General features: G+C 35.3%; 1 protein-coding gene across 1 annotated transcript in view; it reads right to left on the minus strand.

Moving 5' to 3' along the window:
* The window catches only part of LOC145694996 (EF-hand calcium-binding domain-containing protein 4B-like), a 132514-nt gene that overhangs the window by 89545 nt on the left and 18428 nt on the right, over positions 1–24541 (minus strand). The gene's annotated exons all lie outside the window — the stretch shown is intronic.

Genomic DNA, 24541 nt, shown 5'->3' on the forward strand with positions numbered 1-24541 from the left:
GGCCATCCGGAAAGTGGTACCCGTTTGAGCAATAAAGACACAGTAGTACATATTAACAAATATATTTTCTACACATTTTTATTGGAAAGAGCATACTTTGCACTTTTTCTCACATAATCACCAAGCAAATTGAGGCATTTGTCATACCGTGTGACGAGTTTTTGTTCCAGCGTCATAGTCCTCCGCCGCCAGCGTATTGAGACACGTAGTCACGCCTCGTTTAAGTTCTTCATCGCTGTCAAATCTTTTTCCCGTCAGAAAGTCTTTAAGCTTCGTAAAGAGATGAAAATCCGAAGAGGCCAAGTCCGGGCTATACAGTGGATGGTCGAAGGTTTCCCACTTGCATTGCTGCAGAAGTTGTTGTGTTTTCGCAGCTGCATGGGGCCTGGCATTGTCATGAAGGAGAATGACGCCTGTAGACAACAGACCTTACCGTCGATTTTGTATGGCCCGCCGTAATTCTTTAATGTTTCACAATACGCATTAGCATTAATTGTGTCTCCACGGGACATAAAACCAATGAGCAGTACACCTTGTCGATCCCAGAATATGGTTGCCATGAGTTTCCTGGTGGACGGAACTGTCTTGATTTTTTTTTTTTTTTTTTTTTGTTGGTGAATGAGCGTGATGCCACTCCATGGACTGCCGTTTACTCTCAGGTGATGCATAACAAACCCATGTTTCGTCCTCTGTAATGATGCAATTCAGAAAAGAGTCTCCTTCATCGGAATAACGTCCCAGAAACATCAGTGCTGGAGCCATACGCTTGGTTTTGTGCTCATCTGTGAGCATGCAAGGGACCCACCTTGCACAGATTTTTGAATAATGCAGATGGTCTTTGACAATTTCATGAACAATTGTTCGAGACACATTAGGAAAATGTTCACAGAGTTCATCAATTATGACGCGTCGATCCTTCCTCACGCATTCGTCTACTGACCTCAGGAGTTCGTCTGTAATGACAGATGGTCTCCGTGAACGCTCCTCGTCGTGTGTACTCCCCCTTCCCAGGTTGAAGTTGCGACACCAGCGGCAAACAGAGGACTCGTCCATCACATTGTCTCCATACACCTCCTTTAATTGGCGATGAATTTCACAAGGTCGAACGTTTCGTGCATTAAGAAATTTATCACGGTCCTCACTTCACAACTGGCGGGGTTCTCAATTCATTTGATCATTATAAACGAGCACAGACACAACAGAGGCACTGCTAGCGTCACGCAACCTCACACAGAGCAGGCAGACAAGCGGTCTGACCTTGCCCAGCGGCTCCCCGAGTCATCAGCGCTTCATGCGGCGCAAACGGATACCACTTTCCGGATGGCCCTCGCACTCAAACTCTATGTTCACATGATCTTCATCAAAGTAGTCCCCTCCTGAGTGAATGCACTTCTTATAACGTTCCTGCCATTCCTGAAACACGTGATACATGCCATTTTTTGATATGTCCTTCAGAATCACCTCACACTTTGCGATTCCCTCGCTTACTTTCTCTCTGGATCTTAGTAATGTTACCAAGTTTCATCTCCAGTGATAATTGACTGAAGAAACTTATCTCCCTCAGCAAAGGAACGCAGTACCTCACGGGAAGTCTCAACTCGCACAACCTTTTGTTCCGGAGTCAACAGTCGTGGTACCCAAAGGGGAAAAAAATGGGACATATGGAGGTGATCGTGCATTATTGGAAAAACACTACCATATGAAATTCCCAACACTTCACTTACTTTACGTAATGTTATTCTTCGATCTTCACGGACAATCACAGCAGCAGTATTGATGTTTCTTTCTGTCACAAGAGAGGCTGAAACACCAGGTCCACCTTGTTTAACGCATGAAACTCGTCCTTCTTTGAATTCTTTGAACCACCGAAACACTGTTGCTCGAGGTAATGGACTTTCACCGTAAGCTTGCTTGAGGTTTTCGTATGTTTCAGAAGCTGTATGGTTCAAGCGAAAACAAAACTTTATTGCTCTATACTGTTCTTTTCGTGTAACCTCCATTGTACGCATATACACAGCACGTTGTGAGGCGAAATGGAAGCACTGTCTAAAATACAGTGGATCACTCCCACCTATCGATAAGACAATGCTGCCACCTAGTTAGAGTATACATGAAACACAACTCTCAACTATCAAACGTGCCGGCATTCGGCAGCAAAGGAAACTGCGGGACAATAATCAATCTCAGTTTTTGTTGATCAGCCCTCGTATAAAAAGAGTCAGACGAGAGCTGCATAAATGTTAACAACCACTTTCGAGTTGATTTTGGAATCTTTGATTACTGATAACCGTGAAAAAGAAGGTGCTAACATCAAACAATGGAGTGCTGACAATTGGAAGAAAGAAATATGGTTCGATAAGTAAATTTTCTCATTGTTTCTAATAGTAGATGGATGTTCAGAGAAGTGTATGTCCCGGACTGTCTGTCAACTTTCTACAATCAAACAAGCCTAATAGAAACATCTTGAATGAAACTTGAATTTTTTCTCCTTTACATTACATGGTAGATTCCGTTTCCGACATTTTTTATACATCATGTATTACTGTATAGAATAAAACTAACTCTATGTCCTATGACCTGGAGGTTCAATGCGGTATTCACAAAAGCTCTCCAATGATCTTTATCCTTAACCAATGGATCCTGTTTCTACTTTGTACTTCTATTTATGCAAAATCCACTTTAATATTGTCCTCCCATCCTTCCTAACGTCCTTTCCCGATGGGTTTTCAGTTAAAATTTTGAAGGTATTCCTACAGTTAATCATTGAAAGTCTATAGTTAATCACAGGAAAAGAATATATAATATTAAAACATTTTTAACCTTCAATAAACTACTGCGAAGAGTAGTATGAAGAGTAAAACAAAACATTTTCGAAAGGAAACAAATTAGTGTTTTGTCCTACTTAGTTGAATAACAATAACTCTGTGGGCCCCCAATGCTGATTTCGTCACCACCGAGGAGCAACATTTTTCCTGGCGTACAAACAGATAGGTCTGCAGTATCCATGACAATTTATTCAAATTATAGCATTAAATTGTTCAATTTCTTAGGTATTACCCTTTATTCAGTTCTCAGAGCAGAAATTCTGTAAGCCTGACTGACTTCTTCGAGGGTGAGGGCCCCGGAGCACTGCCTAGTTACGGCACTGGATATATGCTTATGTAATGCATTACAACCTTATGGACTCGTATAAGAAACAGAATGTACTGAAAGTGAGACGCGAACTATGCGAAACATCGTACTTTGAATCTAACTTGTTTGGTGATCCAACCTGAGACCACACATAGCAAAGATGAGTACCGTAGCTCCCACCACAAGGTTCAGGAAGTTCGTGTTATGAAGTGTCAATTAAAAACGGAGATATGAAACGGTAATGAAGCATTTGATCAATTTAAAACAAAATATATTGTAGTAATAGTAAATGCATATTGTAGTAATTTACCCTATTTGATAAGATAATGAACGTTATATTCTGTTATTAAAATGACAGAATAAGCAGAATATATTGGATAATAAATGATAAATTGTAAAATTTCAATTTCTGTACGATTAAATACCTTCGTGCTACTACGTGTTGCGTTATTCATTACGAGGTATTGAACAATTCTGATTCAAAGAAAGGAAATAAACTGCTGTATAGTACTGGAGTTAATTTAACAGAGTTTAATTGTATAGGCAGTACTGAGGCTATATGAGACAAAGTATATTGCTGAAAGTGAAATATGGGTTACTATTAGGGTTTTATCCCAGGTATGATATACCCACTGATGATTCTACGTACTTGCAACACATTCATGGAAAGCATTAGCGCTAGCAAATTAGCTATGAAGAGGTACAATAGATACCATACCATACCATACCATAATTCTAAGTGAGAAATAAAGACAAAAAATAAGCGAAAACGACAGATTGTACGGTAATAATACTTTCACAATTTTAGTTATACATTATTTATTTCAAGACTTTCGAGACGAGACCGAGACTTGGCCCTCGGGATCTAGACAAGCATCTGTTGACCGAGACAGAGATGACGATTTTTGATTTGAGACGAGACTGAGACCGATATTTATCAACCGAGACGAGACCGAAACTGGACAAAGTCTCGTCTCGTCTAATCTAGATACCATCCCTACTTACTGTACGTAAAATTGTAGAAGAAACAATAGGGTATCATCAATGTCGCCATAGAGGGTCGAAGCTGGCACCTTGGTTTTCAATCATATGATCCCGTATTTCTAGTTAACATGTTCAATATATTTCTATTCCCATCAATTCACACTGAAGCCCTGAAGGACTAGGGTTCCTTTGATACAGTATATCTCCCTTTTCTCTCGTCAGATTGGTTATTATGAAGAACATCAGTGTTTAAAAAAAGTCATACACAGAAGAAACAAAGAAAAATCAATCCAATATCTTCAGCTTGTCTAATATGCACGTTTATATTACAAACCATTTTTCTGGACTTCTTGTAGTTTTAGTAGAAGCATTGCAGACCATTTTAAATATCAAGCGTTCTTAAAGCGCATTCCACTATTATTTTTTTCAGTATAAATTTAATGAAATAATATTTGAAAGTAAAACGACAAACGGTAATTCTCGCCAAGTGGGCTTTGCGGTGGACAAACCCCGTGTACGTGGATTTTCTCGGGATTTTCCCATTTTCTCTCACTCCGTTAATTATCATCATCACCGTCTCCCTTAGCCTCGCAGCACAATTGTGAAACGTTACACTCAAAAATAAAAACAAGAAAAACAAATTGTAGTTGTGTTAAATGTTCAATTTAAATCTTGTTGTACGTAAATTAAAATAAAGATGCTAGTTCTTCAAAAGTATCTACAATGTATTACACGTTTCAATACCCGTGTTTGTGTCTATTTCAATGTGCAACAGATAGAGTCTATCGGTCTGTAGCTACAATTACCATAGATTTAACACACAAAACAGTGAACGCTCATGTAGCTGGTAACAGCTAGAGACATCCATGCAACTACAATGTATACAAAAACATGCCTACCATTTCCTGTTTGGGCAATGGATTTTCTGTGTTCGTCAATTAGTCAACTCCATGGTTTGTCTATTGTAAAGGTTGAACATATCGTTGTGGATAATGGGGGAAGGGAAACATGAAAGAGGATCTGCCATTTGACTATAACAAGAGGTTGAGAAACATTCAAAGGGACATCACTAGTTGCATAAAGTCAGACAATTTGTCCTAGAACAAAGAGAACTTTGTCACTCGAATGAGCTGTAGTTAACCACAGAAATGCAGTTCGTTCTATGTGGTCTTCACATGTTTCATTGTAGGGGTTAGTGTATATATATACACACACATATATATATATATATATATATATATATATATATAATGTGTGTGCGTGTGTAAGGGAGTATTTTGAGAGGGAAAAAAGCGGTAATGTCAATACCTGTGACAAGTATACTTCAAACAACGTCGCAGTTTGCAACTGTAAAAAAATGTATAAAAATAAATAGTAGGTTAGGTACTTTTGAGATTAGTATCTTGTTCTATTATTAATAGTTGCGCCACAATATCGAACTCCATAGTTATTCTCCGGCTCTCCCTGGGTCTCTCAACTGCTCTCCATCAATCAATACACAGCACGGACTGCTATGTCTTCAATAATTCAATATTACAGCTAACGGAAATGAAAACAACTGAGGTAAAGTAAGGGAAATGTGAATGACGAAAATTTAAAATAATGAAGGTATAAAATGGGCGTTACCCTGATAATTCAGTTTTTGATTTGGTTATAAGTAAAAGTATGTTTCCATATTGTTCAAATAGAACTAAACGTTAAAAACATTTTCATTTCACTGATTTCATATTCATTTTTCAACTAAATTAGTCCATGTAGTGTAAAGAAATATTGCATTTGATTTTTTATTCACTTCAAAAGAAAGATAATCATGTGTTAATAAATTTGAAAGGAAGCTATTAAGAATATGCGATGGAAATAAAAACTAGAAACACAAAATCATTAGTGACTGGAACAAAACAGCTGGGTATCAAACATAGAAGTAGGAGGGAGTAAGTAGAACACGCGACTAGTTTTCGATGCCTGAATAGTGTTATTATGGCGGACATGAAATACGAAAGCGAAATAAAAATATGGATAGGAATGACGAAAGAAAGATTTAGAAGGAAGAAAAATATATTTTGTGTTTTTTAATAAAAAATATTCAAGAAAAGACTCAAAAAAAGTTTTCAGTGGAGTGTTGTACTCTATGAGTGGAAGCGGGGTCACGATGGCTCAGTGGTATGGAACTTCTGATCTCACGGTGGCCGGGAATCGAAACAGAGACTTCTGATGCATGAGGTTCCTGGTTCGATTCCCGGCCAAGTAATTTTGGGGTGGACAACATCGTGTCCGTGAATTTTCTCGAGATACTGCCGTTTCTTCCCATTTTTTCATTCCATAAAATCTTCCATCATTATTCACTTGCCTTAATCATCGTTTTTCTTAGCCTAAAGCACATAAACTGGGACGTTAAACTGATATATTTCATCGTGGCGGAAGCACGAACGTTATGTAAAAGCAATGAATAAAGACCGCAGGCTTTCAAAATGTGAGTGTGGAGAAGGATTGAGACAATTAGCTGGATCGAATAGAAGACGAATACAATGTAAGAAATATTGAGAGGGGAAAGCATTTTAGATGTAAAGAGATAGAAGTGAAACTGGATGGGAAAATGATTGAAAAGGAACTGCATCACGAAGACCATACTAGAAGGTATGGTGGCAGGAAAAATGAGAGCAAGTGAAATATGTTACAATTGACGGACAGTATTAAAACAGAAAATTTCTACAAGACAAAGACGTTAGCTCAAGACCGATGAAAGGTTCAAGTTTGCGGCAAGTGACCCACAAATAATATGATTCCGATTCACTCTGTGTTCGGTCGGTAACACCTATAGAACAAGAAGTATTTCTTCTCGCGTCTGAAAACGGAAAGAAAGAGCACTACGGAGTAAAGGAAGCCAAAAATAGCAAGAAGACAAACAGCTTCAGGAGCACCCAGCGGTAGTTGAATTCGTGCTGGATATTGACCTATTATAAGATCTTGAACTCATCAATATGTATCTAAATAAGGAAGATATATGTATAAAAGTATATCAAATCACGTACAGAGAAAATTCCGTCATCACATACATGTGGCCCCTTGGGCATGTATTAACTAACTGTCCAGACCTGTATCAACTACACGAAAATACATACACACCCACAAAGAAGAACCACATATATACAAAGACATCAAGGTCACAATTTTCTGCGTGATATCTCATCAGATGTCAACTGAATACATCTGAAAAAATCTTCAATCTCAGAAAGTAACCTTCCACAATGTATCTAAAATCCTTTTCTTCAAGAATCACTTCACAAGAGACCTCAATAAGTTGCGTTTCTTATACAAAATGGACTCACCACCAACCGAGGCGCTTTTGCTTCATTTGTGGGGTCATTGTACAAGCGCAAGTAATTTCCCCGTGAACCAATTAAAAAATCAAGCACTCAAGGGCTCCTAGAATATTCAGTCAGTACTGTATTAACCAACTATCCAGACCTGTAGAGACTCTACAAAGGACCACAAACAATTTCTAGTAAACAATTTGACCAAGGAAGGAACAAGAACCCCACTCAAACATAGAATTATAAGTGCGCCAGAATCACTGCCTAACAAGCAACCAAAAGCAACAAATGCCCAACCAAGAAGAAATATCCCAAGAAATCAAACATGTTAAAAAATACTTCAAAAATGCATCCAATGAACTACTGATAAAATAACAGTAATAGTAAGAAACAGTAATTGAAGATATCAAAACCTGGGCTACATCTGTCTTGACCATCATCATCTCACTACAAGGTGACAACAAACTATTATGACTATTACGAAGACAAACTATTATGACGGCTTAACAAAAGATTCAGAAATAGAGTGATCATATACTTTATTGCACAAATAGTGGAATCTACGACGCATTTAAGAAATCCACATAACAAGAACATTCATATCAACTATAGTCACATACAATAGCACAACAAACAGAACTGACATATCAACATCCTAATTCTTAAAAAGAAAATGCACAATATGAAGGAGAGAGGAGTTAATTTTAAAAGACTAGAAGAAATTCCATCATTGTTTTCAAAATACTTTCTCCAACCTTCCAAGATACAGAAGACAAAATACCTTGCTCTAGAAGTTTTGTGTGATGTGTTTCGGTTTCTTGTCCAGTTCAGCTATTGAATAATATAAATTTCCATGAACAAAAATAGGTATTGCTAAACGTCCTGCTCTCAATGATTGGTGGAATCAAGGACACCGTACAAAAAGCATTACATTTCCTCGTCTGTCTGATTTGGGTGATTTTTGGATATTTTGTAGCTGAGTATCCCCCGGTCAATTGTTTATATGGAGCCAACTCCCTATGACCAACCTTGCGACCTCCAGAGGTCACCAAAGGCCACACTCTACAAACAACATTGCATTTCCTCGTCTGTCCGATTTGGGAGATTTTGGGATATATTGTAGCTGAGTACGTTCTGGGAAGTTGTTTATAGAGTAAACTCCCTATGGCCAATCCTGTGCCCTCCAGAGGTCACCAAAGGTCACACTAGCTCAAATTTGGCATACAAAAAATAGTTGTGTGTTATACTGGGCTACGAAAAATGAGGATAGTCCACGTAAACAACCAGAAAAAAATTACATCTATTTCTCTTTTCATATTCTTCTTCTTCCCTTCTTGAACAGCTTGTGCATAATTAAAAAATACATTTTGCCCACAAATACAAATAAAGATATAATAAAGATATTAGAATACAAGTATCGTTGTATGTGGCGCCTGAACAATAGAACCTTTATATATAAAAAAGAGAAATTTGGGCCGTTAACTATTACATACTAATTACTTAAATTTCTGAATGACCCTCGTATATATAAAAATTACAAGTCATACAATCATATATCATATTTTACATTTATATCAATATTATTTTCATATTTTATCTTAATCCTCATAATAAATTTAATTTCAAATATTTATATACTTCAACATCGATAACAGAAGGTACATTCAGATAACGGCATAGAAGTTGTTTAATTTTAGGTCCTTTTGGGGATATTGATACGTATTTTAAGTTGAAAGTTAACAAAGTCTATATTATTTTATCGGGCAAAACTAAGAAGATTGCGAAAAGGATATTATTAAGACATTTACATAATTGCTCTTTTAAACATGAAAGGATTAAATATATGATATATTCAAACAAAATACAAATTAAAATTGAAATATCGACAATATTTAGAACAAAACACGATAATTAACACGATAATTTATAATTAACATCATAAAAATTTGTATTACGGTTTGAACAAAAGAAGTTCTTATTAAGTTCATGAATGTACGAATTGTTCCATTTATTGATTCATTGAATTATCTTCATAGAATTCAAATGAAATGCAAATAACAAACAAAATCATAAGGGTATTTACAGTGACGTAAAGCAAAAATCATTGAATATATTCTTCTCGGACGCCGTAGCTTTAACTTAAGTTATGCTACCATAGGATTGAGTTAAGTTACATTGCGTAGCACAATCTTGTGTACAGTCTTGTCTATTACGTACTTCATCGGTATTCTGATTTCTATATTGCGAATTCCTACCATCTATGAACCTGTTTCGTGAAAACGTCGTACGATTATTATTTCTATTGCTATTCCTGTAATTAGGTTCGGTTCAAGTACCGGTAAAATGTAATTCCCATTAGAATGAAATCTATTATTATTTCACACATTTGAAATATCCTCTTGTTGAACATTGATATTAGGATAGAGGCATAATTAACGTGGCTATGATTAGGGTTAGCCTGCCCTCTATTGTATTTTGCATCATAGATTGGCTTTTAAAATTTTGAACAATCATAATGAGATAGTTGAAGTTGACGCACTGAGCCGAAATTAACATTTGTTGTAGCTTAAAAGGTAATAAGTATGGATGCTATTATCCTAGATTCAGGTTGAAAAGGATTAATTGATTTCAACTCATTATAAAGCTGATATTACAAAGTCAGTGATACTCCGGTCCAGTTCAGGATGATAATGCCTATTACGAATTAATGCATCCCTATTAGCTAACATAAAGTCATTTTCAAAGTTGGATAATAACGCATTCTTAAAATCAGACTAATTACGCAGGTTAACTTTGATAGCCTTAAACCAAGTTGAACAGGGAGGTAATAAAACGTGTGACAGGATTTTTAAGAATTTAGATTCATCCACCCCCATTAGATCACACTCATCTTCGAATTTCTCTATAGCTGGTATATCATCAGATCTTTCACTAAACTTTGTAAGTGATTTGATTTCACTGGCACGGAAAAATTTACCTCTGTTCCTATCCTTCACCTGTCGGAAATTCACAGGATGATTTCTTCCACGCTGCGAGGAACGTGGTTCTCCGATGCTGGTCCAAAGTAACCTCACTATCACTCCTTATTGAAGATTCAGATGAACCACTTTCTTTCACGTTCCTTCGGTGATGATACTGGAATGCCTGCATAATGTCAGTGAGAACTCTATCGCCGTTCGCATGAGCATTGACATGATTCTCATTAGTAGCAACAAGACTTTCTTTGATAGAATTCACTTCTTGCAACTCTCTAATCTGGTTATTATGTTCACTTATTTGGGTGGTGTGATCATTAACTATAGTTTCTATTACTTCAACGGAATTTTGCACCTCGGTAAATCTACGTATAATCTGTTCCATTTTAGCATCACTTTGTTCAATTCGTTGATTTATTTGTTCCGTTTGTTGTTTCATTCGGTCACCAAAATCTTGCTTTAATTGTTCCATCTGCTGATAGTCATTGGTTCCGTTTGTTGATTCATTTGGTCACCAAAATCTTGCCTCAGTTCTTGCTTTAATTGTCCCATCTACTGTTTAATTTAGATCGGCTAGGTCAGAGTAGTTTATCTCCCTATTACCGTTTGATTCAGTTGTATTTTCAATATCAGGAAGACTCATTTTGATATTTCTGAAAATTTTTCTGCCACTCCTTAATAAAGTACCGTATACTCCGTTTTGATGTTTTTTTAGCAAAATCACTACGTAGCCTTAAAATCAATCTGCAATCCTGGAGTTATTATCTAGGAGATTGTTTAGTTAACTTCACACAAATCTCCTAAAATTCTGAGGCGGTAAACCACCGATTTATATAAGGACCACAGTTCGTATATTTATATAAATAAGGCTACTGATATATCAATATCCATTTTACACACTGCATCAAGATATTACCTTTTATTGTAGTACCAAACAAGTTAAACAAGTACACTCTTTAAAAATTATACATATAGATTTCACGAGGTGGATCTTCAGATATACATTATTTATTTTTCGTTGCTATGACAACTAAACTCACATCGTCGAATCACTATTATAACAAATATAATCGCATAACAACCAGAAAAAAATTACATCTATTTCTCTTTTCATATTCTTCTTCCTTTTTTGAACAGCTTGTGCATAATTAAAAAATACATTTTGCCCACAAATACAAATAAAGATATAATAAAAATATTAGAATACAAGTATCGTTGTACATTTAACATATGAGTTAAGTTTAGTGCATATCATTGTCAAAAGTATTTATTTTAATGAAACCTGGATGTATTTTATTCGAGGTTTCCTAATGTTCCCTGTTACTTGAGTGGTTTACATCAGTGTGAGGTAACAGGGTGAAGTCTTTCGTTGGTTAAACATGTAATCGTTCAAAGGAAAAGGATGAATTTAGCTCGCACTGTAAAATAATGTTTCACGATAAATTATGTAAACTTGATCTGATTTTTATTAAATTTAGCGAGTACCTTATTTCAGGTTTGAGGTTGTTGAAAGGCAAGGGAGTAAAATAACTTTCCTAAAAATTACCTAATTTTCATCAAATGGAGTGTTAAATCTTCAAAGTGAGGTCTATTACTTGCGGTTCACATCGATCAGGGGCAAAGGGGTCAACAAAGGTATCAAGTACATATTTAAAAAAAAAAAACAGCACGTGTTTCTTTGAAGGCTCAAGAATTCTTATTGATTAACCATTGGGATTGAAATCAACTAAGAGTATTTTCATGGAAATGTCCAATATTTTTTGAAAAAATATTCGTTTGTACAGTATTAAAGCTCTTTTCAGATGAGAAGCAACACGAACAGAAGCCACTGGTCCGCGAACTTTAGCGCAGCGTTGCCAAGTTGCGGAATTCGCTTTCCTTTCTAGCTCTTTCTTCATCTAGGAATACGACAAATTAATTGACAGGGTTATTCACATCATAAAAGTGTTATTTTAATAAAATTTAGAATATTCACTGCTCACGCTGGAAATATAAATAAATATGAACTAAATTAATTGTCTTTTAGTTTATATCATTAGAAATGTTAAAACTCGTCGTCTATTTCATCCTGCCATAACCATTGCCTATGATAGTTTGTATTTTGTCGCTGTATTAGCCTGGGTCTTACACTTGTTATAACAGGTTACACATTTTGTTAGTCACTGTTTCATGAAATGTTCTCTCATAATTTTTCTACATGTTGTGTAAATGATCATTCTCAGTCTTCCTGCTGCGTGGTTAGTTTCTTCGTTGGTTTGGAGAAACCTTCCTCCCTGAGGATTTAGTTGCTTCAACACAGGTGAAGTACACAAACGAAATGAATTCTAAAATCTCTGATTTTATAGTTTTGGAAATTCACTTTTTGCTTTTCTTGCTTGTACGCGAATTTCTTTCTAACCTTTTTTTTTTAAAGAATGTATATATAAACTCTAAAAAAGATTCTTGAACCCACTTTTAAAAAAGTGGGGATCATTTTTTAAATACGTTTTATATAACTCAGGCAAATACAATGCGAATTTTTACTAAGAAAGAATTCGAGGAATAGTTACACAAGTAAAAACAAGAAACCTTGTTCCCGTCCAATTATATCATTTCTCTGCGTTTCGAACCAGTCAAGTTTGTTTTGCGTCCAATAATTTATGATACCATTTAGATGCCTGTTCGTTTGTTCAGCTAAGAAATGTTTGTTTTAAAATTGTTTTCATTTTCGAAAGAAATACTATCTTCTACTTTATTTATTTATACTTCTTGTTTAATGTTATACATATGAAAATGTTTGTTTAAAAATAGACACTTGCATATGCTCTCCAAGTAAAGAAAACCCAAGTAGTGTTAGTAAGTTATTTTCTTTACTATTTTGTGATAGATTACTTGTTTGATTTCATATAGAAGGAAAATGAACAAAGCTTTGAATTAAAATCTACTAACCGCTGGGCGATATAACGCATTCTAAAAATTTTCACAATTGTTTTGTATGGATGCATTTAAAAGTCTGTATCATGATAATCAGTTTTCATAGAAACATACGGTTTGCACGTATATGTTCATAATCAATTTTCTTACTTGCTAAAAACAGTAATTAATATAGTAATACAATATTTGTAGGTAACGCGTCTAGTATTGACAATTTTTGCAATGGTGCGAGGAGGCAGTAAATACTTTTATGAAACATATTTTGGATGTTTGGTTAAGATTGAAGACTTCCACTTACTTTTTTAAAAGAGAAATTATAATAATAAACAATTTCAACCCTTCAATTAATATTCACTATTTTATACAAATCTAATGCTCAATTGATAAAATATTTTTCTCATATCTCACTTATATTGAACTTTTGAATACCAGTGTGTATACGCGTTCATTATCATTTTGATTATTGCAAAGTATGACCAGTTGTAAGTGGCATTTTATACAGTGCAAATATGAAGTCTCCTTGGATGAGTGCATATACCTGTAAATAGTTAACCGATAGGGTACCAATATGAACTTGGTATAACCATAATTTAATACTCAAGTTAATAATAGTCATGTCGGACACATCATATATTGATTTACTTGGCGTTTTATAACTATTACAGAAATTGTTCATTCGTGCTGATCATGACGCATAAAATATAAAATAACTATTTCACTACAGAAATCAACTTAACTTAGTCTTTGTGATTCTATGCGATGATGATTCATAAAAATTACTTCAATTCTTATTATGAGTCACTAGATAGTCCTATGTTATGTCTGCTTCTGCTTCTGCTTTTTTTTTAGCCGATTAGGCAACGTTGGTTTCTAACTAAACAATACAAGTTGTACTATTGATTTCCAGTCTAACGTATGTGTTACGCTAACTTACACATATTTGAAAGTCTATTCCTATGAAACGAAATGAAATGAAATATTTCAGTTTACCATCCCAGATTATATCCGTTTGGCCACGAGAGACAATGACTAAGGCAAGTAAATGATGGTGAAAGAATTGGTAGATTGAGATTGTGTGTGGAAACGAGAGTACCCCAAGAAAATCCACGGATACAGGTTGGAAGAAAATAGAATAAGTGACTAGTTTTCTTTTAATACTTGGGTAGTAGTATTTAGTGATAACATGAAGTGCGAATGTGAAGTAAAAGTAACGATAGGAATGGCGAAAGAAACTTTTACGAGGAACTTTTTGTGGGTCCTCGAATAAAAAGTTTAGAAAAAGACTCATAAAATGCTTTATGTGGAGTATAGTACTACATGGAATAGAAAACATGAACATTACACAAAAGCAATGAAAAAGACTAGAAGCATTCGAAATGTGGATATGGAGAAGAATGGAGTGAATTAGCTGGGTCGGATGGAAAACGAATGAGGTGTGAGAAATACTGAAGAAGAAAGGAATAATTTTAATGTAATTAAAAAAAGGAAGAGAAACTGGTTTGGATTGATTGAGAAAGAAGTGTATCATGAAGGATGTTCAGGAACGTTGTGGCCGGAAATAGAAAGGAAAAAGGACGAAGGTGGCTACAATTGATGCACAGTACTTAAAAAAAAATTCCTACGCCAAGACGAAGAGATTGGCTGAAGGCTGTGATGCATGGAAACTTCTCAGTTGCGGCCAGAATACTTGTGATGATGATGATATGTCAGCGATGGAAGAATACATATGCTGCTGACGATGACTATAGAAGGGTAATGAAATGTTACATGATCATAAATGCCTGAACTCATGTGATCAGCAAACACCGTGTGCGTGGGTTTTCTCGGGGTTCTCCCGTTTCCTCCCACTTTCTTCATTCCACCATTTCATTCATTTCTCATAATCACCGTCTCCTTTAGCCTAACCGGCATAAACGTGGGACGTAAAACTCAAAGATTTCATTTCATTTTTCATGTGATCAGCATTCAAGAACTCGTATCTCACGCTCACTTGATTTCACACTACAAAATGAGTGTGAGATCGATTGAGTGAGAGTTCTAAATTGTGATGTGAACGTCAAGTTGGAAGAAGTTATGAGCGTAAAGTTGAGTGGATGTGATGTCAGATTGAACATGTGAAAATGAATGAAATGAAATTTCTAGTTTAACAAAAACACTGTAAGAAACAATGTGAGAGCATGGTTCTTCACAGGACGGGGCAGGATGGGAGACAATCAAAAGGGAGTTAATTATTCGAAATACAAGTCAAAACATATTAACTTATTAGATTAGCTTATTTACACTCTAAAGTACATTTACTGTAGTTATTAAAGTTATGTAATGTGTGTATATGATTGAATCTTCGGACGAACAACGGGACAAGCTCGATTGAATCAAAGCTGCGATTATCAGTGGAATGTTGAGATATTGGTGAAACAAGAAAATTTTTGTTGCCCAACAATTAGTTTTTGGATCAGCAGCCACAAAATTTTTGCACGGCCCCAAATTCGAGTTTTTATTTTTTATTTTTAAGCAATAAGCACATCATACTGAGTTAAGTGATACTTTGGATTTGGCAACACTATATGTAGTTCTCCAGATATAAGGCTTACATTTTTTTTTTTTTTTTATTGAAATGTATTGGATATTTTGATTCAAAAAGAGTTTCTCAGTAATTACTCTTAACTTTTCATTTTGTAAAAAGTTGAATGGAAGAACAAGGCACATCCATAATCCGTCCTAGTTTTGTGTAAAATGAGTTGAAGCCTTTTAAATAAATCCTGCAGAAGTTAGTGGTGCTTGTCCCGTTGTTTATCCGCTAGCCTCAAGTGTTGTTTTACATGAATTTTTATATGTAACATGTATCATGGTGTGTGAGTGTATGTATTCGCGGTTGCACTTATAAATCTCTGAGAAATCTTTCAGGGACGTCATTTGAGAGAGAGAAGGAGGAAACTGCCCCTGATTATGAGAACTGTATTGCATACCAATAAAAACGTGAATTTCTTGTTTCCCCCTTGGCAGAACAAAGCTATTCCATTAATACTGGAAAATGCTGATAATGCACATTACTGGAACTCTCATTGCTGGTCTAGTAGCAATGGCCCCGGGTTCGATAACCAGTGGGAGAGCATTGAACATATTAGGGTGGTTGAAAATCTATCCTAAACTACTTTACGTCTATAGCCTCAGTGCTGAAAAGGGACTTCAGCAAAGAAACAAACAATATTTGAAGTAAATAAATCACTTGTCATATCCCATTCACGTCTTAGATACAAGTTGAATGTCTTCACCGTTGATAATTATTAAGCATTCTGCCTGCTGGCAGGTCCCGGAGCTAATGAAAAAATCCTAGCAGATGTGGACTTTAATGAAAAAATCAAGAGTGATTAGGTTTTTTCAGAAAATTACTTCCATCAGAAAAATAAATTTTTAATCAGAAAATAATAATTAGGAAATAATTAAGATAATTGTAATCCACCCACACCCCATCTTACAATGTCCGGGATTAATGTCCAGAAACTATGGTAACCCTAACTTACACGACTAAAATGCCGCTGGACCATCGTTGGTCAGTTGATCGAAACTGATAAAAGGGTTTAAATATCTGCGATTCAGAGGAAACGAAGAGAAAGGAGAAAAGTATTTTGGTAAAACAGAGTGAAAGATTCAATTAATATTAATAACTTTTTAATGCAAAAAACAAACTTTAATTATCCTGATTTATAACCAAGTGCGCTTTTATATAGTCGACCATAAATTTTCTCCGGGACTATCCCAATACAGGAACATCATTTGGGGGGAAGAGGCAATGCCCTATAGACTAAAGGTCACGATGGGAATGATTATATGAAATAGTGGAATGAAATTAGTGGGAGACAACGGAATAGCTCCGATAAAACTCGCGCACATCATACAGCACATGTTTCTCCACCACAAATCCCACTTGAAACAAGCTGAGATAGAATCATGGACCCCACGCACCAGAGATGGACGCTCTACCACTGAGCCATCATGAACCAACTGCGCTTGTGTGTCAGTCTTTCGTCTCCTCCCTTACTCGAAGCGTTGTAATTAGTGTTGTAAAATTTCCGGAAATTTTGAACCCGTTGGTAAAACACCGTTGGAAAATAACAAAAATCTTTGTATTAGGTTAATTTTACTAGTAATAGAACAGTTTTTTTTTTTCAAATTTATGAAAGTGTAAGTTGAGAAACTTCAATATTTCAAATATTTAAAAGAAAGAAGCAATCGAAAATAAAACTGTTGTAATCATTCTTGAAAATTAGTAGTCTACACTCATTTCCTTTATACGCTTTTTAGCCGTTTATTCGTGGTTGTGCATTAATTACAAGCCTTTAAGAACTGCATACACATTTACCATCATGAAACGTTTTTGTTGCAACAAATAGGGCTCTTGAATGGAACTGAGTTCTTAATATGCTCTTTGATCTGGTGAAATTTTGTTAATTTTAAGCAAATTACTTCTTAAAAGGGAGAGCAGTAGGCAAATTTCACTAATACTCTTGCACTTAAACATATAATTACTACAGGGTTGCCCAAAAGTAGGTATACAGCCCTGCAATGATCAAGTATGACATTTCAGTTTATTAAGATCATGAGTTTCTTCGTTTCGGTCTGTTCCGAGTTTAAGTTATACGTGAAAAGAAATTAAGAACAAATAGTAAAGAAACTAAGTCAGTACCTGTATGGATAACAGTTAGTAAATGATACAAAATGCTATGAGCGGACTCGTATGGGGACTGTATACCTACTTTTGGGCCACCATGTATTATTAAATATTCTAATATAGAATTTTACATAAACTTTATGCACAAAATTTTGTATGTAAACAAATACCTGTTTTCTAGTGTGACAAATTATGTAAAAATGAAAGTGACTATATTTGTAACTTAACAACTTTTGAACCAAATGACCGATCTAGAAAAAAATTTCAACACAGGTGAGGTTCGGGCCTAGGATAGTTTTCATCATTACACTTTGAAGGTGCACCTTGGAGGAAGGAAGGGGATATATATTGAAAATGACCGATATTGGTGTCGAATCCATAGTTTTCGAGGTTGCTGAGATGAACAGTGACACTTTCGATGCCGTTTAAATCCGAATTCATCCCCATAAATTGGAGGAAGAGGATATATATATATATATATATATATATATATATATATATATATATATATATATATATATATATATATATATATATATAAATGATGGAAAATGATAGATATTAATGTCGAATTCATAGTTTTCGGGGCCACTGAGATAAACACTGACACTTTCGATGCCGTTTAAATCCAAATTTAAGCCCGCAAATTTAGGGGGGGGGGGGGAAGATATATAAAAATGATTGAAAATGGCCGATATAAGAGTCAAATCCATAGTTTTCGGGCTCGCTGAGATGAACAGTGACACTTTCGATGCTGCTTAAATCCAAATTCTACCCGCAAATTGGGTGAAGGGGAGATATATAAAAATGATGGAAAATGACCGATATTATTGTCGAATCCATAGTTTTTGGAGTCGTTGAGATGAACATTAACACTTCCAATGCCGTATAAAACCAAATTCAGCGACGCAACTTGGGGAGGGAGAAGGGATAGACACATAAAAATGATCGAAAATGGCAGATATTAGTGTCGAATCCATAGTTTTCGAGGACGCTCAGATGAACAATGACACTTCCGATGCCGTTTAAATCCAAATTGAGCCCCATCAGTACTCCTAAAGGGGGAGGATGACATGTAAAAGTAATTGAAAATGACTGATACTAGTGTCAAATTCATCTCAGACCATTGGGGTCCCAATTCATTGGTGACAGTTTTGGTGCCCTTTATGTCCAAAATGAAACGTATTCTTCACGTTCAAAGAACAGGTATTTTGCTAGTATTTAATAAGAACGAACGGAAGTTTCACTTGTTAAATTCTTTAATATAGTTTTCGCTACTCAAATTTACACTTGTGCTGTGTATATGTATGTATAAATAAGATCATCTCTCTTTCTAAATTGTTCGAAAAACATACAAATAATAAAGAGGGATTTTTACCAGAAATCAGAAAACTAAAAAGTAAAATTAAAACCTGTTGCTTTAAGTACTTTTCCTGCTAGCGAAATACATTGTATATGCGCTGCATAAACGTTACAGCAAATAAGATTAACATCAGGCGAAGAAATAGTTTTTAAATTATATTTTCCGGTTTTGCCACCGGAAATATATATTAAATGTATATATATATATATATATATATATATATATATATATATATATATATATTGGTATTAATTAAAATGATTCTGGCCCCGTTATTTTAAAACTTCCCTGCTATAAAGCGGGAACTTCATAAGATGGCTTAAAATTATTTAAATATGTCTACCTTAATTAATTTATTTTAGTATCTTTTGTAGCCATAACTTCATTCTATCTCGGTGCTAACTTTAAAGGAGTGGTGCACATATATTTGTTGACACACATTTTCCCCATTCTAATACAAGTGCTATTTGAAAAAAATCTGCAGTGATCACTGATTGTGGGTGCTTCACAGTGAATCACTGTGGCCCCCAAAAATGACCGGTTGAGGTGTTTTCTTTACAGCTCCAATGCTTCCGTTACAAGGAATTGATCATTACATAAGGCTGAGAAGGGAAGCTCTTGATTAACCATTCCTACTCTGTGATGTAGTGCGCATTACGTACTTTCTTTGTTTACATTTATCTTGTTCCACTAAAAGCTTGTGCCAGAAATACATTGGCAGTTGTCATGTGTTTTTTCCATTAGCACACATTAATCGATCCAATTCGTACTTCAAACCTTTCTATTCTACAATGTACCTTTTAGACAACAGCATAATAGTTGAGTAATGGTCATCTATTGGAAAGAATGAAAATCAATATAAACATAGACGCTCTGTCTTGCAGTTAGCTTGGTAGATGGAAAGCTGTGATTCCCTACAATGTTACAAATAACAAGGAAACTACATACAGCATCAAAGTATGGCTTTGTCGTGATCTAGAATTTAGAAATGAAATTTTATCAAGTGTCTAATATTTTTTTAATATTGATTCCTACTGCATAACTTCATCGTATGTTGAAATCAAATAGTTTAAGGTCCTGTGGTTTTGTCCTATAGTTTAAAAAAAAAAAAGCACGTGGTAAGTGTGAACGAATGGTAATGGAACCTTTGCTGGAAAAAGAAAGTAGGGGGAATCTGAAAAAGTCGAAAAAATCTAAAAACACAATGTAGTCCACCAAATCCCTCACAGTCTCGGACTAAACCAGAGAAACTTTCTCACCAAATCTCTGTCGCTGACCCTATGTACTCCGATCACAGCTTATTGTGTAACGTCATACATAAACAAGCAAACTATTAGGCCTATGTTTTAAGAGACGAAAATTGTAGAAAATTAGTAAATTCATACACTTGTTTTAAAAAGCCGTGCACATCTAATTGTATACTCTTCTGTGTTGGTGTTCCTGTCATATTGGAGTAAGTACAGAAGTGATTACGTAGAAGACGTGGAGATAAATGTCCGGTTGGGATGATTGAAAAGATACCCTAAATAAAAATAGGTAGCGTGCATGCCTTTGGTTCACAGGGTTCTGGTTCGATTCCCAGTGAAGCAGTTGGGGAATCTTGAACTTTGAATGCATTACGGTAGTTCGAATTCCACCTTTAACTATAGGTCAACGCCTCATAAAACCTCGGCAGTGGCGGAGCGAAGGGAGTGCCTGGGGCCAGGTCCCCTTGCTCAAATTCTTGGCCCGTCTAGTTCCCCCGGAAAAGAGTGATACTGTTATAGGTCGACAAATGATGAGTTGATAGTGGCCACACGTGAAACTACTACCGAAACATCTCTCGACAATAGAGTTACCAACTGCAGAATACCATATGTTGCAGTAGTCTGCGTTCCGAGTAAAAAGCTCCAGGCTCGTTTTTGTTTGTAGTACAGCTAGATCTAATTAATCGAAATCTGTAAAGTGCATGCATTGACCTCACTATCTGAACGTTCCTTTTAACCTCTGTCCCTTATCTGGTTATCTTCTTTGTTTTCGACAAAGAATCAGAAAAAAAAAGCATAATCAGTTGGCATTCTCATTCGCTTCGATGTTGAAAGTCATACTAAATTAAAGGATCTTCTTACAAATAGCATGCACTGCAGTAAAACATTACACTTTTGCTGGACGAAAGAATTCTTCGTACACTAAGTCATTAATTTCCATTTATTATGGCGACATAGAACATATGCATAACATCCATTACCTAATTTGGTATTGTTATTATTACTATCAAATAATATCGAGCCGTTTTGTTTGGAAGTTTTTATTATTTCTCTCATTCTGTTGTTCGTATCCCAGTCGTTCGAGAAAATTAAGATACTGAATACTACCAACACCTACTATTTGCTACTGATACTGGTTCTCCTTCTCGAATACCTTCTGGTCTTGTCTCTAGTACGTCTAGTTTCCTAACGCTCTTGGGCGTTGGCAACTCATAAAAACCTTCTGCTCCGATGTTAGCAAACGATGCTAGCGATCTCTAAGGAAAACTGAGTCAGTGCTTGTGGACCTATACTACTAACTAAAGCCTGGGGAAATGAGACTAAAAATCAGCGATTCTTTATAAATAAATCGTTCAGAAGTATTTTCTTTTAAACGATGTTAACTGTAGTTTAATCCCAAAACTGGTATTACTAGAGAAATTCCGAAGTTTATCACAGAGCCAGTGCTACAATCTCCTGATTACTAACCATCAAGTAAGATACCGAGATGATACAATTAGGTTAGGTTAGGTTAATAATGCGGCAGTAATGCTATTTTGTGTAAAAGTGGTAGTTACTGCCGTGATCAGGTTGTATCATCCCGTCATCTGATGGTTAGTAATCAGAAATATATCAGGAGTTTGTAGGACTGTTCACAGATATTCCATTCTGTAAGTTCAGTCAATGAATACCCATTTTTATCACAGGTTTATGTGTGTTCTTCGTCAAAATATGCATTTCTGAGAAAATTAAGTATTAAGTATTTCTGAGAAAATTACATTGTAGGACTTATGCAGAACAGTAAATCAGTGGTGATATGAATTTTCAACAGGATATACTAATTAATGCCCCTCCTTCAAATTTAAACTCAGAACTAACAATATTGATTTATCATGGACTACAGGATAATAGCGTTAAGTTTTTTCAACTATATTTGAATTTATTTTTAAGGCTTTGAAACATCCGAGACTCAGAGGATAGAAATGAGGAAAATGAGTCAATAGGGCCCTAAAAATTTTCCTAGTGACACCGAGGAAGAATCTTAGTAATCTCCTCAATCGAAATATTTATCCACGAGGGATCAATTACACCATCTTCCGAATCTTAAGTTGATGTTCTACCGCTGAGCTTTGGCCATTCGGTGTGGGTGTGAAATGTTTGTGTAATTGAATTCACGTCGAATTCTAAGAACTAGTGAAGGTAAACAAACGAAAGAAAAAAAAACGTGTATACTTCTTTTGCTGCAAGGAGTCCCGATTGAAACGTCTGTCCTAACACTGTTTGATATTAGCGAAAGAAAACACGTTTCCTCTTTTTTCTTCAAAGAGTGTTCACTTCATCATTTTACTAAAGGACAGGTACATTCATTACTTAGTTTTAGAGCTCAAGGGTAAAAGTAACCAAAAATAATTGAACTACGACCAGATCAAAACAAGATGCTACAACCGAGGCAGTTGCTCCGATCGCCAGCAAACTAATCTGTGTGTTTATTGGTGTAGATGTAGATGAAGGGATGCTAATCGCAGAATTTGCCCTGGGCACCAAATATCTAGTTTCGTCACTGATTAGGCTACCATATTTTTAGAGTGAAATCGGGACATTAAGAATATCACGAAATATTAAGAATATATTATAATTGTTGGCAGTTTACTTTAAAGTGAAACTTAGCTTCAAGAGCAAGGCTTAAATTTAAAGCGGGCTGGAACGGCAAATCAATGTCCTCCTAGAGTTCAGTTCCTGTTTCTGTGCATTTGTCTCTTAAGAAAATTTGTCCTTGTCCATCACTTTTTACTTTATTATTATTATTATTATTATTATTATTATTATTATTATTATTATTATTATTATTATTATTATTATTATTATTATTATTATTATTATTATTAATAATAATACTAATAATACAGTTTATCTACCAAACAACTATTTATATTATTATGCGGTATTAAACCAAATCTGGAACTTGTGATATTTATTTACTTCCATCATTCCATCCGGCAAATTAGTATGATCTGTACAAGAAGGAATGTTTTCGGGCTGCTAAAATTTGAGATAACTGCTGCCATGCTATAACTTTGAGCTTTGCCTTATCTCAAGTAGATGCAGATATGTCGGAAGGTTTGATTCTTGTACATTCACTAGTTCAAACGTTTTCGAAGATGAGGTCTGGAGAATATGACTCTTAACGAACAACATTCGAACAAATTTATCAAGAATGTTTGGAGATATGCAAAGAAAATGGTCTTGAAATCCCAGAGCCGGAAACAGATAGACTATAGGGGTTCCTCGTGGAAACGAACTCGACATTCGCCACCGAAATATCACAAATTTATTTTGGATGAATCTCTTCCTTCATTGGAGGCAGAAAACGAATTTTCTAAAGATAATGTATTAAGAGAATTTTTTTGCCTACTATTGATAAGGCAATGACTGAGACGGAAAAACGCTTTGGATCATGTAGCAAAATCATTAGATCAATCACCGATCTACATCCAAAAGGTGAAGACTTTCTAAATTACAACATTGTGGAGCCTATGGCCCAAAATTATGGACATATTCAAATGTGAACTCAAAATGCTCCCAAACACAATTAAGTTTTATTAAGACGAGAGAAAACCAAGGTTGATTCCTTGATGAATTTCGTTGATCTTTGCGTCTACCAAAACGCATTCCTATAAACCTACAAGCTAGATATCATCTCTGTGACTATATCAGTTTCTAATGCTAAATGTGAAAGGCCATTCTCATGTTTGAAAAGATTAATGACATACGAAATTCAATGACTGATAATAGGCTAAAAAACTTAGGATTACTTTATATTGAGAAGAAAATTACTAAATCGTTAGATCTTGAAGTTGTTGATAAGTTTGCTGCTGCCCACAAGAATAAAAAGATCCTCTTTTAAGTAGAGTTATGAATCTATAAGTTATTTTCTTTAAATGTAAAAGTGTATTTCTCTGCTTCCGCTT

The sequence above is a fragment of the Thermobia domestica genome, chromosome 1 (genome assembly GCF_964235325.1).
Source record: "Thermobia domestica chromosome 1, izTheDome1.hap1.1, whole genome shotgun sequence".
NCBI classification, from domain to species: Eukaryota; Metazoa; Arthropoda; class Insecta; order Zygentoma; family Lepismatidae; genus Thermobia; species Thermobia domestica.